Source organism: Myotis daubentonii, chromosome 11 (genome assembly GCF_963259705.1).
Source record: "Myotis daubentonii chromosome 11, mMyoDau2.1, whole genome shotgun sequence".
Lineage (NCBI taxonomy): Eukaryota > Metazoa > Chordata > Mammalia > Chiroptera > Vespertilionidae > Myotis > Myotis daubentonii.
This window is the reverse complement of record NC_081850.1, coordinates 48825989-48843345: the sequence shown is the minus strand read 5'-3', so window position 1 is coordinate 48843345 and position 17357 is coordinate 48825989. Positions and strand designations below refer to the sequence as shown.

Below are 17357 nucleotides of genomic sequence, written 5' to 3'. Positions count from 1 at the left end.
CCATTGGTTGTGGTCATACTGGTCTTAGGAAGCACATTTTCCTTTACCTGGGAAGAACAACACAGTTATTTCAAGGTCAGAGAGCTCCAGTTAACATGTCCCTGTTGACTCAGTGTTCTGGAGACACAAAAACTGTAATTTAGATAACATGAAACTGCTTCTGCTTCTGTAAACCGCTTTTTTGCAAACCAGGTTCTTCATTCCAGACCCGAGGGCTCTAGATAATGTGTTTCTGTCAATTCAGTGATCCGGAGACCCAAAACTATAATTTAGATAACATGCTGCTTTTGCTTTTGTAAACTGCTTTTTGCAAATCAGTTTCCTCATTCCAAACCTTGGGATGTAATCAACACCTTTGTGACCTTTGCCTATATAAATCTGATGTTGCGGCCATCTTATCACTATGAGATTTGGGGAATGGCCCCTCATAGTCCCGGATTGCAATAAATGTGACTCTTTAATTCAACTTCTTGAGGCGTCCTTCTGTGATTCGCGGGGTACATTACAACACCGGCCTTGCATGGTGCCTGGTCACAGCCTGTGACTTCCGGCCAACTCTGAGATGGTGAGACCTGTCGCATGACTGCCTACTTGAACCCCCACAAGGCTTAATCCTGCCGTAAACCCCTGTTCCAATCACCAGACTTTTCCTACAGAAAGGTCCAATTAAACAGTATTTTTAACACTAAAAACTAGGAACACTTAGTGGATTTGGTTGTCACAGACCTTACACCTCAAAGGAAATAATTACACGGGATTACTTCATCCTGGTAAGGAACTAGCACTGGGTGGGGGGCAGGAATGCTGGAAGCTGGAGTGGCTTCAATATGAATATCAGGTTTTTGCTCCATCACACTCACCCTTTCACGCTTCTGGCAGGGAGAGAGGGAAGGGAACCATTTATAACTACAAGAGAGCACTGTGTTCTTCTTAACAGGCCGTGCCCTCGGGAGAAACTGCTTCACCCGAGCTTAACCTGCTGGGGTTCTGTCAGAGCCCAACTGACCCAGGGAAAGGGCAATACCCCACTCCAGCCCCCTCTGGCCTTGCATGTGAAGGAAAGGAAACACATAACCCCAGCTCGTTCTAACCATCCTGTCCCACCTAAGGGAAGGAAAACTGAGAAGCACCTGTGAAAGTCACAGTAGGGACACAGGATCAACCAAAGACTGAGAGCTCATCAGAGGACAGTGGAATGCTTCCCCTCCCCCCACACCATACCACCAAGTTACTCTAAGTCATTTATAACAGTTCCTTTTGCCCACTATATCATGTCTGGCTATGAAGAAGAAAACACAGTTTAAAGAAACCGAGATTCCTTGCCTGGGTTGCTCAGTTGGTTAGAGCATCATTCTGATAGGCCAAGGTTGCAGGTTCGATCCCCAGTCAGGGCACAGACTGGGAGATAATACTTGCAAAAGACTCACCTGATAAAGGACTATTATTCAAAATATCCACACACACAAAAAACACCTCTTAAAACTCAACAATAAAAAACAAACAATCTGATTATAAATAGGCCAAAAACCTGAACAGACACCTCACCAAAGAGTATATATACATTGCAAGTAAGCACATGAAAAGATGCTCCATATCACATGTTATTTGAGAAATGCAAATTAAAACAATGAGATACCCAGTACATCATGTACACACCTATTGCAATGGCAAAAATCCAGACACTGACAACATTAAGTGCTGGCGAGGATGTGGAGCAACAGGAACTCTCATTCATTGTTGTGTAAATGCAAAATGGTAGAGCCACTTTAGAATACACACCGGCAATTTCTTACAAAACTAAACTTAGTCTACTCTTACCATATGAACAGGTAGTCACACTCCTTGATATTGACTTAACAAAGTTAAAAACCTATGACTAGCGAAGGCCAGATGGCTCAATTGGTTGGAACATCATCCCATACACCAGTGGTCGGCAACTGCGGCTCACCAGCCACATGCAGCACTTTGGCCCCTTGAGTGTGGCTCTTCCACAAAATACCACGTGAGGGCGCGCACATACAGTGCGATTGAAACTTCGTGGCCCATGCGCAGAAGTCGGTATTTTATGGAAGAGCCACACTCAAGGGGCCAAAGAGCCGCATGTGGCTCATGAGCCAGTTTGCTGACCACTGCATACACCAAAATGTTGTGGGTTCAATTCCTGGTCAGGGCACATACCTAGATTGTGGGTTTGATCCCCAGCCAAGGTGCATACTGGAGGCAACCAATTGATGTTTCTCTCTCACATCAATGTCTCTCTCTTTTTCTTTCTCTTTTCTTTCCTTCCTTTCTCTCTCTCTCTCTCTCTCTCTCTCTCTCTCTCTCTCTCTCTCTCTCTCATCAATAAAACATATCCTCAGGTAAGAATAAATGAAAAAAAAGAAAAGAAAATCTATGTCCATACAAAAACCTGCACATAGATGTTTATAGCAATTTTAATGATCATTGCCAAAACTTGAAAGCATCCAAGATGTCCTTCAGTAGGTGAATGGATGAGTAAACTATGGAACATCTAGATAGTGGGTTATTATTCAACACTAAAAAGAAATGAGCTATTAAGCCATGAAAAGACATGGAGGAATTTTGAATGTATGTTACTAAGTAAAAGAAACCAATCTGAAAAGACCGCATACTCTATGATTCCAACTATATGACATTCTGTAAAAGGTAAAACTATGGAGATAGAAGATCAGTAGTTGCCAAGCATTAGAGGGGAGGAAAGAAGGAATACACAGAGCACGAAGATTTTTAGGGCAGTGAAATTACTCTTTATGATGGCTATATGTCAATATACATCTGTCCAAACCCATAGAATGTACAACACCAAGAATAAACCCTAATGTAAACTGTGGACTCTGGGTGATAATACTGTGTTATTGGAGGTTTATCACATATAACAAATATACCAGTCTGCTGGGGGGTAGGTAATGGGGAGGCTGTGCATGTGTAGGGACAGGGGATGTATGGGAAATCACTGTACCTTCCACTCAATTTTGCTGTGAATCTAAAACTGCTCTAAAAATAAAGTCTATTTAAAAAAAGAAAATTCCTCTACTCCCCAGGATATTCAGATATTATCACCCTGGGGGGCTCCCCACTCCCCAGCAACAGCCCCTGTTATGGCCATTTTTAGAAGCCGCTGGTTTATGTGCCATTTAATAGTTCGGTGACCCTGTGACCTGGGCACATTCTTTCACCCCTGGCTTCAGTTTATTTCCCATTAAATAGGGATAATCACTTCCTCATGGGATTCCAGGAGGGATTAAATGGGGGTTCAGTGTGGGGAAAGTACTTAGCATTGTAATTCCTTTCTCAATCCCTAAGGAATTTGATTTTTGGTCTAAAGCATTTAGGAACTCAATAATTTTCAGGATGGGGGTGATACGATTAGCTATGCTTAGAAAAAATCACTGTTTGAAAAAAACCATTTAGTCAGCAATGTGGAGATGGATGGAAGAAGAGAGGACAGTCTAGAGGCCCAGAAAAACTAGCTGACAGCTTCTAACAGGGCTCGAGGAGAGAGATAATAAGATCGGAGAGAGTGGGGCGGGAAAAAGAGGGGTACAAACATTCAAGAAGTTAGGAGGTTGATTAGAAGAGCTTTTGGGATCAGAGTCAGCCTTGATGCTTGTCTTTACTTCACAGCCCACATCTGCTCCAACAGTAGGTCTTACCTTCTCCACCACAAAGTACCCAGATCCTCTTGCCTCTCGATGCTGCTACTACTGCCATCTACACTGCTCAGTCCCTAGTCTTGGGCTGTTACAAAAGGCTTCTGGTGCTCTTCCTGCTTCCAACCCCAATCCATTCTCTAAAAAGCACCTAGAATGTTATCTGGAAATGTAAATCAAATCTCATCCACTCCCCACCTAAAAATCCTCAAGTAGGTTTCCACCACACAGAATAAAACAGAACTCTTTAACCCTCCCCTAGGATCTGGCTGATTTCCTTTTCCACTGCATTGCTGATTTCCCCTCCCTCACATGCTCCAGCCTTTGTTTTTCACCAGCTAAGCTCGGGCCCACCTTAGAGTGTCTGCAACCAGCGTGTCCTCTGCCTAGAATGTTCTCCATGCCCTCTCATCTACCCAAACCCACCTCATCCCCTTCTCCACCTCCCCACTTCACTCCCTCCATGTTTGCTGGCTGGCTCTTAATTCAGATGTGAGCAGCAATGTGACCTCTTCAGAGAGGCCTTCCCTTCCTATTTCTATTTTATACCTAGCACTTATTACTACCTGCTATTTTTTCTTGTTCATGTATTGATTGATCATTGCACTGTCTAACTCTCCCTATTGAAACCTCTCCAAAAGCAGAAATTGTCCTGTTCCTTGTACCTGGCCCATAATAGACATGCAATAAAGATTGTTGAATGAATGAAACAAAATTATATGGGAGTGGAGACAGCATTTGCAAAAATGTCTCTCATGATCCAACCCCAACAATTACTTTCAGAGCATTTTAAACTCTTGTTCAGTACTTAGAGTACGTCATTACATTATATCTTTTGTACATCCACCTTTCCCATTCCTTTTCAGGATAGGGACAACTCTTTTTACTTATCTGTGCATTCCCAACATGTTGCTCAACATCTGTCACGTGGTAAGTGCTTAACAAGTATTCATAAAATGAATGAATGTGTGGATGAAAAGGGGGTTCTGCAGAAAGTAACCTCTTGGAGTGATCTTGCTGTGGGCAGTTTAGACAGACAGAAGCAGAGCAAGGACAATGAGCCAGGTACAGAAGGTCACCAGGATGGAAAGCCCCAGGTGCCTAGCAATGGACAATCATTGTAGGGTGGGATCTTGCCACCAACGTGACTTTTTCTCCCCTAGCATATTCCTGACCTTTCCTCCCTATAGATAACATCTAGGCCTCAGTTGTATTTTCAGTGCCAGGCCCAGTTAAGCAACAAAACCAACCACTGCTGACATCACAACCAGCCACATGGAACAATGACCCCCTACCCTGGTGCTGGCCAATCAATCAGTGGAGACCACAACCCTGAATGGACACACTTGGAACATTTCTAACTATTCTATTAAGATCTTTTCCTGGGACCTCCCCTAAAGTCTCCACCCTTAAAACCCTTAGGATGGAGGACCCAGGGGGCTCTCCCTCCAGGAAGCACACCCTTCCTATACCAGGCACATTGCCATTAGCTTCCCCACTTCCAAGCTCCAGGGGCCCTTCTTTTATCTCTATAACTTGTTTCCAAAGCCCATTTCTTCTAGGAATTACTTTTTCCTACCTCTGTGATTTATACAATAAATGTTCTCTTACAGTTTTGGGTCTTCCTCTGAATTCTTTCCTGGCCACAATCCAAGTACAAAGGTTGCTAAACCCAGGTTTGGTCTGACCCTATGGGTCAGACACCTGGTGCCATTCCCACAACAATTTGAACATAAATTTCTTAATGGTCAGGTCATGGTGATAACCATGCCCCAGGCATATAACTTTTTTAGTAAAAAATTTACCTTTGCCTTAAGCAAGCCCGGTTCATTGCATCTATATCAATACACCTTTGAAATAATCAACTCCAAGAGACTGCATAGTCTTGTTAACTATCCTATAAATCTAACCCCACCCCTTGCCTTCTCCCACCTTCATGTAACCTCCCTTATGTTCACTATTTAATTTCAAATGTATACAAGAAACTGCAAAGCTGTCCTTCTCTGGAGCATTTGTGCCAGAAGCCAGTCCACCCTTGCTGCTTGACACAGTCGCTGCAGGAAAGAAACATCTGCACAGCGTATGTTTCAAGGAACCTGGCATATATGGCATATGTTTGCTCCCGCTCTTAGCGCTATGTATTTTAACCAGGACCACCTCCCCGAAAAAGGTTGTTTCCCCAGGTGGGGATTTTTCCCTGGAGTTAGGGATTAACAGGACTAAGGAAGGGAATAAATCAGTAAAACCCCTTAACTAAGTGCCAGGCGGATAGTTAACCACCTTAACTATGAACAATCACGCTTAAGCTACATAATCGTTACTTAGGAGAATCTCCTTCAGTTACTTCCTTATAGCTTAACAGAACAGTAGAGTAGTGACCTTGGAATGGAGATAACACCTTTGGAATAGAATGGATAGGATTAAAATCAAATGGTATAAATACAGATGTAACAGGAGAATAGAGAGAGAACCTGGCTATTCTTGATTCTATCTCGGCAGGAAGTTCCCTACGATGCAGCATTTCCGATTTCAAGCTGGTAACGTGAGCTATTTAAAGGAGACTTCCTCCATCTTTCTGCGTATCTGTTTTGTGTGTGTTTTTAACCGGGATATGACGCACTAAAGGACCGGACGGAAATAGAACTGAAAGCATTCTAAAATGGCGAACCACACGGTGAAGGATGTCCACAGCATTCACGGCACCAACCCACAGTATCTGGTGGAGAAGATCATTCGGACTCGAAATCTATGAGTCCAAGTACTGGAAAGAGGAGTGCTTTGGACTTACGGCTTGTTATTGATAAAGCCATGGAGTTAAGGTTTGTCAGTGGTGTCTATGGTGGCAACACAAAGCCAACTCCCTTTCTGTGTTTGACCTTGAAGATGCTTCAGATTCAACCAGAGAAGGATATCATTGCTGAGTTTATAAAAAATGAAGATTTCAAGTATGTACGCATGTTGGGAGTGCTTTTTATGAGGCTGACAGGCACTGCAATTGATTGCTACAAATACTTGGAGCCTCTGTACAATGATCATAGAAAAATTAAGAGCCAGAACCGAAATGGAGCGTTTGAACTGATGCACGTAGATGAGTTCATTGATGAACTACTACACAGTGAGAGAGTCTGTGATATTCTGCCCTGGCTACAAAAACGCTATGTGCTAGAGGAAGCTGAGCAATTGGAGCCTCAGGTTAGTGCTCTAGAAGAGGACATGGATGATGTCGAGTCCAGTGAAGAAGAGGAAGAAGAGGATGAGAAGTTGGAGAGAGTACCATCACCTGATCACCACCGTAGAAGCTACCAAGACTTGGACAAGCCCCGTCGCTCTCCCACACTGCGCTACAGGAGAAGTAGGAGCCGGTCTCCCAGGAAGTGGAATCGGTCTCCAAAAAGGAGGAGCCCTTCCCCTCGCCGAGAGAGGCATCGGAGCAAGAGTCCAAGAGGTCCCGAGATAGACGGCACAGATCCCACTCGAGTCCCCAGGTCATCACCGTAGTCATAGACACAGGAGCCACTCAAAATCTCCTGAAAGATCTAAGAAAAGCCACAAGAAGAGCCAGAGAGGAAATGAGTAATGGACTCAGTTTAGGTTTAGTCCAAAGAGCCTCCTGCAAATATGAAGTCATCTCTCCATGTGGAAGGACTAAGATCTACTCCCACAGCAGCTATAAGAATATTTTAGGGTGTTTTTGTTTTTTAAACTTACAGTAGAGTAGTGACCTTGGAATGGAGATAACAAACACCCTAACCTTTGGAATAGAATGGATAGGATTAAAATCAAATGGTATAAATACAGATATAACAGGAGAATAAAGAGAGAACCTGGCTATGATGATCAACTGAACGCTGTCTCCATGTCATTCCTTCTTCGCCGACTCCGTCCACACCTTTGGGAACCCCTGGACTCGCTGGGTCTGGGCCCCAACACATTTAGAATTTTGTTTCCTGGCAATTGTCATCAGTTTTTACTCAAATAAACTCTTACAAAAATTCTCTGCAGGTTTGAACATTCCTTACACAGATGAATGAGTGAATGCCTCTAGGTTGAGGATTTATTTTTTGTTGAGTCAACTTTCTCATATTGTGGCTACCTGAGTTATCCCTCCTGGCATTGCTTTAAACTTTATCTCTTGTCCTCACATTTGTAGTTGAGACCTGCTCACCTTCAACATCCAACTGTCCTCATACTATACTAGAAAGGAAATGCCCTCTAACCCCTGCCCCCCAGACTTCTCTCTTTCACCAAATAATATCTCTGGATTTTCTCACTTCCTCTCTTGCCCAATTTTACCTTCCCAATGGTCCCCTCCCTATACACCCTCTGAGGCAACATTTCTCCAAGGATGGTTAGAATCAACTTAATTATTACAAATGTGCATTGCTGCGTCCCTCCTTAGACCTAATATATTGGACTCTCTCTGGAGTTGAGGTCAGGAAACATGCATTTTTTAAATTTCTCGGATGATTCTGAAGGAAACCAGAATGTCACTCCAAAATATGCTTCTTTCACATGAAAATTATTTTAAGCTCAAGGCAATTAAGAAACAGTAAACACAGAAAAAACTCCTTTTCAGTCTAAAGGCAGGAATTAAATTCTCCTTTGACTGGAGAGAGACTCTCCTCAGACCAGAACCAGCACCAGAGGAGTCTGTGAACAAACCTTGTTAAACTAACCCTTATCTTCCCAGTTAAGGAAGTGAAGTACTGTCTCAACCTAGGTCAGCAGTTCTCAACCTGTGGGTCGCTACCCCTTTGGGGCTAGAACGACCCTTTCACAGGGGCCGCCTAAGATCATCGGAAAACACATATATAGTTACATATTGTTTTGTGATTAATCACTATGCTTTAATTATGTTCAATTTGTAACAATGAAATTGGGGGTCACCACAACGTGAGGAACTGTATTAAAGGGTCGCAGCATTAGGAAGGTTGAGAACCACTGCGGCCTAGGTGAACCAACCCCAAACCAAACCCCTTTGTCTCGTCAATTCTTCACAAATGTATGCATTCTTTGCCTGTAAGGTATTAAAGCTTCCTGCTCTGGTCACTTCCTCGTGTCTTCATGCTCTTATGAAGGCTCCATGTACATATGAAAATTCAATAAAAATTGTACGCATTTCTCCTGTTAATCTGTCATTGTCCCTTTAATTTGCAGACTGAGTGAGAGTCCTAAAAGGGACAAGGAGATTTTTTTCCCTTCACTACAATTCTCAAACACACAAACATTTAGGACTCCTAGTAAACTATTTTTAATTTTTTTAATAGTTATGTCCATATAAAATATGTCCAAAACTGTAGAGTTTTTACAAGAGGTTATTTGAGCCAAACTGATGACATATGCCAGGGAGCAAGATTTCAAATGCTTCCCAGAATGACAGTTTTGCAGTTTCTTTTATGCATTTGAAATTAAGGAGGGGAGGTAAGGGAGATTGGAGTTAAGAAGATTGTGTGCTCTCTTGAGGGTTAATACCCCCTTCAAATGGTCCCATAAAACACACAGCATCCTGCATTCTGTTTTAGATTGTTGCCTTTATATTAGACTGTCTCATTCTATAACCATCTCATCTTCCTATTGAGTTGTTGAGCTTTTCCGCATTTATTTGTAAGAGCCCCTTTTAATATTTTTAAATAGCTCTTTTTCATATGAAAATACATTTCCCTCAGTTTCTCTTTTATCTTTTGATTTTGTTTATGGTATTTTTCCATGCAAAAATTTTAATTTTTTTTCCCTTTAATTCCTCTTTATAAATTTTCTTTTTTTCTTTTTTTTTATTTATTGCTTAAAGTATTACAAAGGGTATTACATATGTATCCATTTTATCCCCCCGCCCTAGACAGTCCCCTAGCCTCCCCTATCCCCCAGTGTCTTATGTCCATTGGTTATGCTTATATGCATGCATACAAGTCCTTTAGTTGATCTCTTACCCCCCTACCTCCTGCCCCCCAACCCTCCCCGGCCTTCCCGCTGCAGTTTGACAATCTGTTTGAGGCAGCTCTGCCTCTGTATCTATTATTGCTCAAAAGTTTATAATGGTCTCTATTATCCATGAATGAGTGAGATCATGTGGTATTTTTCCTTCATCGACTGGCTTATTTCACTTAGCATAATGCTCTCCAGTTCCATCCATGACGTTGCAAATGGTAAGAGTTCCTTCCTTTTTAGAGCAGCATAGTATTCCATCGTGTAGATGTACTACAGCTTTCTAATCCATTCATCTACTGATGGGCACTTAGGCTGTTTCCAGATCTTAGCTATGGTGAATTGTGCTGCTATGAACATAGGGGTGCATATATCCTTTCTGATTGGTGTTTCTGGTTAATCAAGCTTTTTGTGGGTTTGTTTATGGTTTTCTTCATGCTCAAAAAAGTCTTTGCCATTCTAAGATTTTTTTCATATCCCCCCATTTTCTATTGATATTTTAATGAATTCATTTTTAATATTTAATATTTTTATCCTTCTGCAATTTATTTTGGTATTTAACATGAAACTGGGATGCCATTTCTTTTTCTAGACAGTCGGGTGTTTTCTAGCACTAGGCACTCAGTCGGCCATATTGTCCCCTCTGATTTGATGTCACCTTTTTCATGTAATAAATTCCTATATGTACTTGGGTCTGATGAATCCATGCTTCCTCATCTGCTGGACCTTGTCTGTTGTCAAGCACAACCTATAGCTTTGGAACACAAAGCAAAGAAAACCTGCCCATTTTATTCCTCCTTAACGGCATTACTAAGACAGCTACTTACTGTTGTAAGTGTTTCCCTCCACGTCCTGCGTGGTTCAGGGTTCAGGATCTGGAAGAGGAGCCGCACACAAATGAAAGAGAAGAGACAAGAGATAATTTTGGAATATTGGGGGGCCAGGCGGGCAAGTCCAACTCAAGGGGAAGGACTTCCTCCAGTGCTCAGGCCTCACCAAGCTCTTATTGATCTGGGATACCCCCATAGCATAGCCCTTAGGCAGGCGACCCCCCAGCAACAGGCAGACTAGCCCATCAGCAAGGATTTACATAATAATAAATGGGGAAGTTGCTTCAACTACCACTATCTGGACAAACAGAGGTGGCGCCTAGCTCCGACCTTTGCTAGGGCTTCAAAGGCACCCAACCTTCGGGGGGATTCTCTGTCTACGCTTATCAGCTAGTGAAGACAATAATCAGTTTCCCACAACTTACAATTAGCTAATTACTAAAACGACTAAAAGTGCTCATAAATGTTCATGAAAAGGTCACCTGGAGATGGCCCAACCTTCTCCGAGTCCAGATCACAATGATCAGAAAGCCCTTCCCAGGTTGGGTTCCAATAATGCCCAGCATGGTCTGATGCTGGACTAACAAAGCACATCCTCTCCAGACAGTGGATCTGCTGTGGCTTGCCGGCATTAGCTGCATTTTCATCTACTGACAGGGATTTTGATCTCAGCCCTATGGGAACAGACCTCAGCATCCTTTGTTGAATATTAATTGAGCATAGTGGTTTGGGTTGATTTCTGGGTTCTCTATTCTATTCCATTGATCTATATGTCTGTTCGTGTGCCAGTACCAGGTTGTTTTGAGAACAGTACCTTTGTAATACAGCTTGATATCTGGTATTGAGATCCCACCTACTTTGTTCTTCTTTCTCAGGATTGCTGCAGCTATTCGAGGTCTTTTTTTATTCCAGATGAATTTTTGGAAAGTTTGTTCTAGGTCTGTGAAATATACCATTGGTATTTTAATGGGGAGTGCATTGAATCTATAGATTGCTTTGAGTAGTATGGACATCTTGGTGACATTGATTCTACCAATCCATGAACACGGTATGTTCTTCCATCTGTTTATGTCTTCCTCTAGCTCCTTTTTCAGTGTCCTGTAGTTTTCCACGTATAGGTCTTTTACCTCCTTAGACAAGTTTATTCCTAGGTATCTTAATTTTTTTGGTGCGATGGTAAATGGGATTGCTTTTTTAGTCTCTCTTTCTGTAAGTTCATTATTGGTGTATAGAAATGCCATAGATTTCTTGGCATTAATTTTGTATCCTGCTACATTGCTGAATTCATTTATTAAATCTAATAATTTTTTGATGGAGTCTTTAGGGTTTTCTATGTCCAGTATCATGTCATCTGCAAATAAGGACAGTTTTACTTCTTCTTTTCCAATTTGGATGCCTTTTATTTCTTCTTCTTCTCTGATCACAATGGCTAGTACTTCCAGTACTATGTTGAACAGGAGTGGTGAGAGTGGGCATCCCTGTCTTGTTCCTGTTCTTAGGGGAAATGGTTTTAGTTTTTGCCCATTGAGTATGTTGGCTGTGGGTTTGTCATATATGGCTTTTATCATGTTGAGGTATGATCCTTCTATTCCCACCTTGCTGAGAGTTTTTATCAAGAAAGGGTGTTGGATTTTGTCAAATGCTTTTTCTGGGTCAATTGATATGATAATGTGATTCTTATCTCTCAATTTGTTTATTTGATGTACCACATTTATTGATTTGCAGATATTGTGCCATCCTTGCATCCCTGGGATAAATCCTACTTGGTCATGGTGTATGATTTTTCTGATGTACTGCTGGATCCGATTTGCTAGAATTTTGTTGAGGATTTTCGCATCTATGTTCATGAGGGATATTGGCCTATAATTCTCTTTCATTGTGTTGTCTTTATCTGGTTTTGGTATTAGGTTGATGCTGGCTTCATAGAATGTGCTTGGAAGTGTTCCTTTCTCTAGATTTTTTTGGAATAGTCTGAGGAGGATAGGTTTTAGTTCTTCCTTGAAGGTTTGACAAAGGAGGCATGAATATACAATGGAGTCATGACAGCCTCTTCAATAAATGGTATTGGGAAAATTGGACAGGTACATGCAAAAAAATGAAACTAGATCACCAACTTACACCATACACAAAAATAAACTCAAAATGGATAAAGGACTTAAATGTAAGATGGGAAACTATAAAAATACTAGAGGAATACACAGGCAGCAAAATCTCAGACATATGCTGAAGCAATTTCTTCACTGATACTGCTTTTAGGGCAATGGAAACTAAAAAGAAAATAAACAAATGGGACTACATCAAAATCAAAAGCTTTTGCACAGCAAAGGAAACCATCAACAAAACAACAAGAAAGCCCACTGCATGGGAGAACGTATTTGCAAATGTTATCACCGATCATGGTTTAATCTCTAAAATTTACAGGGAACTCATACAACTTTACAAAAGGAAGATAAAAAATCCAATCAAAAAATGGGCAACAGACCTAAATAGATACTTTTTGGAAGAAGACAGAAGAAAGGCCAAAAAACATTAAAACATGTTCAAAGTCACTAATCATCCGAGAGATGCAAATCAAAATGACAATGCAGTACCATTTCACACCTGTCAGAATGGCTATCATCAACAAACTTCAAGTGCTGGAGCAGATGTGGAGAAAAAGGAACCCTTATGCACTGCTGGTAGGAATGCAGGCTGGTGCAGCCACTGTGGAGAACAATATGGAGTTTCCTCAAAAAACAAAAAATGGAACTCCCATTTGACCCTGTGATCCCACTTCTAGGAATATATCCCAAGAAACTAGAAACACCAATTAGAAAGGATATATGCACCCCTATGTTCATAGCAGCACAATTCACCATAGCTAAAATTTGGAAACAGCCTAAGTGCCCATCAGTAGATGAGTGGATTAAAAAACTGTGGTACATCTACACAATGGAATACTACACTGCGGTAAAAAAAGGAGTTCTTACCATTTGCAACAGCATGAATGCAACTGGAGAGAATTATGCTAAGTAAAATAAGCCAGTCAGAGAAAGTTAAATATCACATGATCTCACTCATTTATGGAATATAATGAACAACATAAACTGATGAACAAAAACAGATCCAGAGACAGAGAAGCATCGATCAGACTGTCAAACCACAGAGGGAAGGTAGGGGAGGGGGGTGTAAAGGGGAGAGATCAACCAAAGGACTTACATGCAAGCATATAGGCCTAACCAATGGACACAGACAATAGGGGGATGAGGGCATGAGTGGGGTGAAGGGGGTTAAGTGGGGATAAGGACACATATGTAATAACTTAATCAATTTTAAAAAAAAGAAAATTTTAAAAAAAGAACAGAACTCAGGCATAAGAGAGCGTCTCTCTCTTTCCTTGCCATGTGTCTTAGCCTCAGAACCAATCTGAAAACTCTCAGAGTTTCTTGGCAAATTTTTCTTTCAGTTAAATTCTGTTACAATTTTTATTAAACTATCCTTATCCTCTGCCAAATAAATAACTTTGAGAATTCAAAACATGATGATAGGCATTCTAAGTATCACTGACTCCATCAAACAGTTGGTAATTCCTGTGTATAAAGGGGCTGTGCCAGGAGCTATCGACACAACTTAAAGACAAGTGTGGCCTTGTCCCATTCCTCAAAGAGGCTGTAAGCTACTGGGTAAATAAATGAATACAAGTCATAACATGATCAGAACTATTCATGCAGGGGTGAGGAATTGGCCCGACTCTGTATAAACTTTAGTATGTCTTTCTGGGTCTCCCTTATCTCATCTGAAGAGCAGAATAAAAACCATACTTACCTCATATTGTCAATGAGGGAAATGGATGAAACATACCTGTACACTGAGTGGCCAGATTATTATGACCACCTGACGTTTGTAGGCAAATTAGCTATAATTTCACACTGAAGTTGCTAGAGGGCCAGACCATTATAAATAGGGAAGCAGGTTGTTTACCACGGCAGTAGAAGTGATTTTTTTCTGAAGACATGGGTAAACAATGCGATTTAACAGCCTTTGAACATGGGAGATAGATAGATATAGATAGATATAGATATAGATATAGATATAGATATAGATATAGATATAGATATAGATATAGATATATAGATATAGATAGATAGATAGATAGATAGATAGATAGATAGATAGATAGATAGATAGATATATTAGAGAGTAAGCTACAGTGCCTGGTGCACAGTGAGCCCTTGATACATGAACCGTTCCTATCATTACAGAGTGCTATGGGGGAAGTGACCCATTCATTATGTCTTGGGCCTTCAAGAGGAATACATTTCACAAAATTGGTGACTTAGAATTCAGGTAAAGGCAACAATTTGGAGGCCCGTTAAGGAAAGCCCAAGGTGTCTGAAGGGCACACTGCCTTCCCAAGTCTGTCTGCAAAGGCAATACAGGCCCGGAGAGGACCATGAAGAACATGGTTAGGCACTCAGCCCTGATTCCATGAGCGAGACGTCAGCTGCTGGATCCATCCACAGGGCTCAGCAACCAGCCTTGCTGAGTAAGGGGGACCATTCTTTCTCCGATGCCATCTGTTCCCTCCGACACTGTATCCTTTGTATTTGAAACAGGAGCCTCTCCAGGGCTCTGCCAGTCACTCCCCCACCTTCCCAGGTGCATGATGCTCAGCAGGTCCTCTCGACAAGACCATTTACCATCTTTCCACTTTTTCAATAAATGCTCCTATCCTCCTCCAGTCTGACATAACAAACAAGTCACTGCCGCCTCGTTCTTCCAGCCACATCAATTCTATTTTGCTTCCTCTTTGAGTGACAGAGGTTAAGACAATACAATAAAAGTATGCCTTGATTATGCTGTCAGAATGCACATCCTCCAAGGCATTAATCAGGCCTACAGGGGTGGAAGAGAACAAACCTGGCAGAAAGCTTTAAATCTTTGACTTCAAAGATTTAAAGATGCATAAAATTCATTTTTAATACAAAACAGATGCACCGTAACTAATTAGAATGAAAGTTTTCTGGAAACCAGAGTCCTAACTGGAACCTACCAGCAATGTCAAGTTTAAAGTAGAAGGTGACATGGGCAAAAATAAAGATAAATGGGGGCTACTAGGGGGGAAATTAGGATCTGACGTCACCTATAACCAGGCAAGACAGGGCCAGTATTTACAATTCATTAGGTTTCAATAACCTAATCAAAAGCAGAAGTTAGCCCTAAAAGCACATCTACTCAGAAAAGATGGGTTCAGTTAGTCTGCTCTCAATGGACAGCCAGTGATGCTTCTAAAATGTAAATCAGATTGTATCATGTCCAATAGGACCCTTCCCAGTCCCTTTTCACCTTTGTGATCTCTTCATCCCCCTTTCCACAGCTCCACCACCTTGGGAAACCTGTCCTTCTCCTGACACACCTTCATATTCCTGCCATAGGGCATTTTTTCTAGATTTCTCTCAATCCTCTGACCACACTTCTTCCAGATACCTGTTTGCATGGTTCTCAGTGAGGCTGAACACTGAATACTCAATGAGGCTAAGTGAATGCTGAAATGAGCCCTCCTTCCCTTGGTACCCAAATGCCCTTTACTCTTCCCAACTTTTTCCTTTTTTCCCTAGCACTTAATTACTTCCTAGCACAGCGGTTCTCAACCTTGGCTGCACATTAGAATCACCTGGGAATCTTTTTAAAATCCTGATTTCTGGGCCTCATCCTCCAGAAATTCTGTTTCTTTGCTATGGGATGGGGCCACAACATTAGTAACAAAGTTACTAATTAGTAATTATATTAGTAATATAATTAGTATAATTATATTATGCTGTTCTAGCATAATATAATTAACATATTTCCTCTAGTTGTTGTTTTTTTCCCACCTGTACCTTTTAGAATCTAAGGCAGAATGATAGGAATCTTTGTTGTTCATTGGTTTAACCCCAAAAACAGTGTATAGCATATGGTTGGTGCTCAATAAATATTGTGGGATGAATAGGTGGCTTAGATATTTAAATCAGGTCAAGTGTTGCTTTTTATTTGTTTTAAAATTTTAAAAAGAAAATTAAAAACCTCATGTGTTTTTGTCATAGTTCAAAACTATACTTCAACCACTCCAGTTTCCTCTTGGCCATCAGTACCAGAGGTTTGGCTGATTAACATAATGAGTGCCACAAAGTGGATTTTCATTGGTAAAATCAGTTGGCTTGTTAATCAGCATAAGAGTTATGAAAAGTGAGCTCTTATTTAAGGAAATTAATAGAATTCATGATATGCAGATTGGTTTAAATATTCCAGGGACTCTACCCAACCAATGTCATTCTAATTAGTTACGGTACATCTGTTTTGTATTCCGTAAAAGAATTCCATAAAGTCTGTAGCCTGCAGTTTTAGAGATAACGGCCTGGGTTAAATCCTAAGTGATCTGTGTCCCATCACGATCTCAGATTGTGCTGGTGGCCTGATGCCAACCATCAGTCTAACAGAATCTTACCTCTGGAGCATGCTTTCTCAACTTTGGCACTATTGTTATTTTGGCCCAGAAATTTCTTTTTGTGGGGAGAGGTGTCTGTCTTATCTATTGTAGGATGTTTAGCAGCACCCATGGCCTCCACTCACTAGATACCCACAGCACCCAAGCCTGACAAACAAAAACATCTCCAAATACAACACTAGCCACTAGTCACGTGTGTTTTATTGACCCTTGAAAAGTGATTAATGTGCCTAAGGAAGTAAATTTTTAATTTTATTTCATTTTAATTCATTTATTTTATTTTATTTATTTATTTTTTTTTATTGCTTAAAGTATTACATAATTCATTTATTTTAAAATCTAAATGACCACATGTAGCTAAAAGCTACCACAATGGACCACACAGGCCTGGAATATTATCATACCTGACTTCATAGATGGTGGTGGTCAGATCACATAAAGAGGAGAGAGCTGAGACTTCATCAAGGTGCC

General features: G+C 41.1%; 1 pseudogene; it reads left to right on the top strand.

Moving 5' to 3' along the window:
- Positions 1–6330: 6330 nt before the first annotated feature.
- On the top strand, positions 6331–7376 carry LOC132212780 (pre-mRNA-splicing factor 38A-like; annotated as a pseudogene).
- The last annotated feature ends 9981 nt before the right edge of the window (positions 7377–17357 follow it).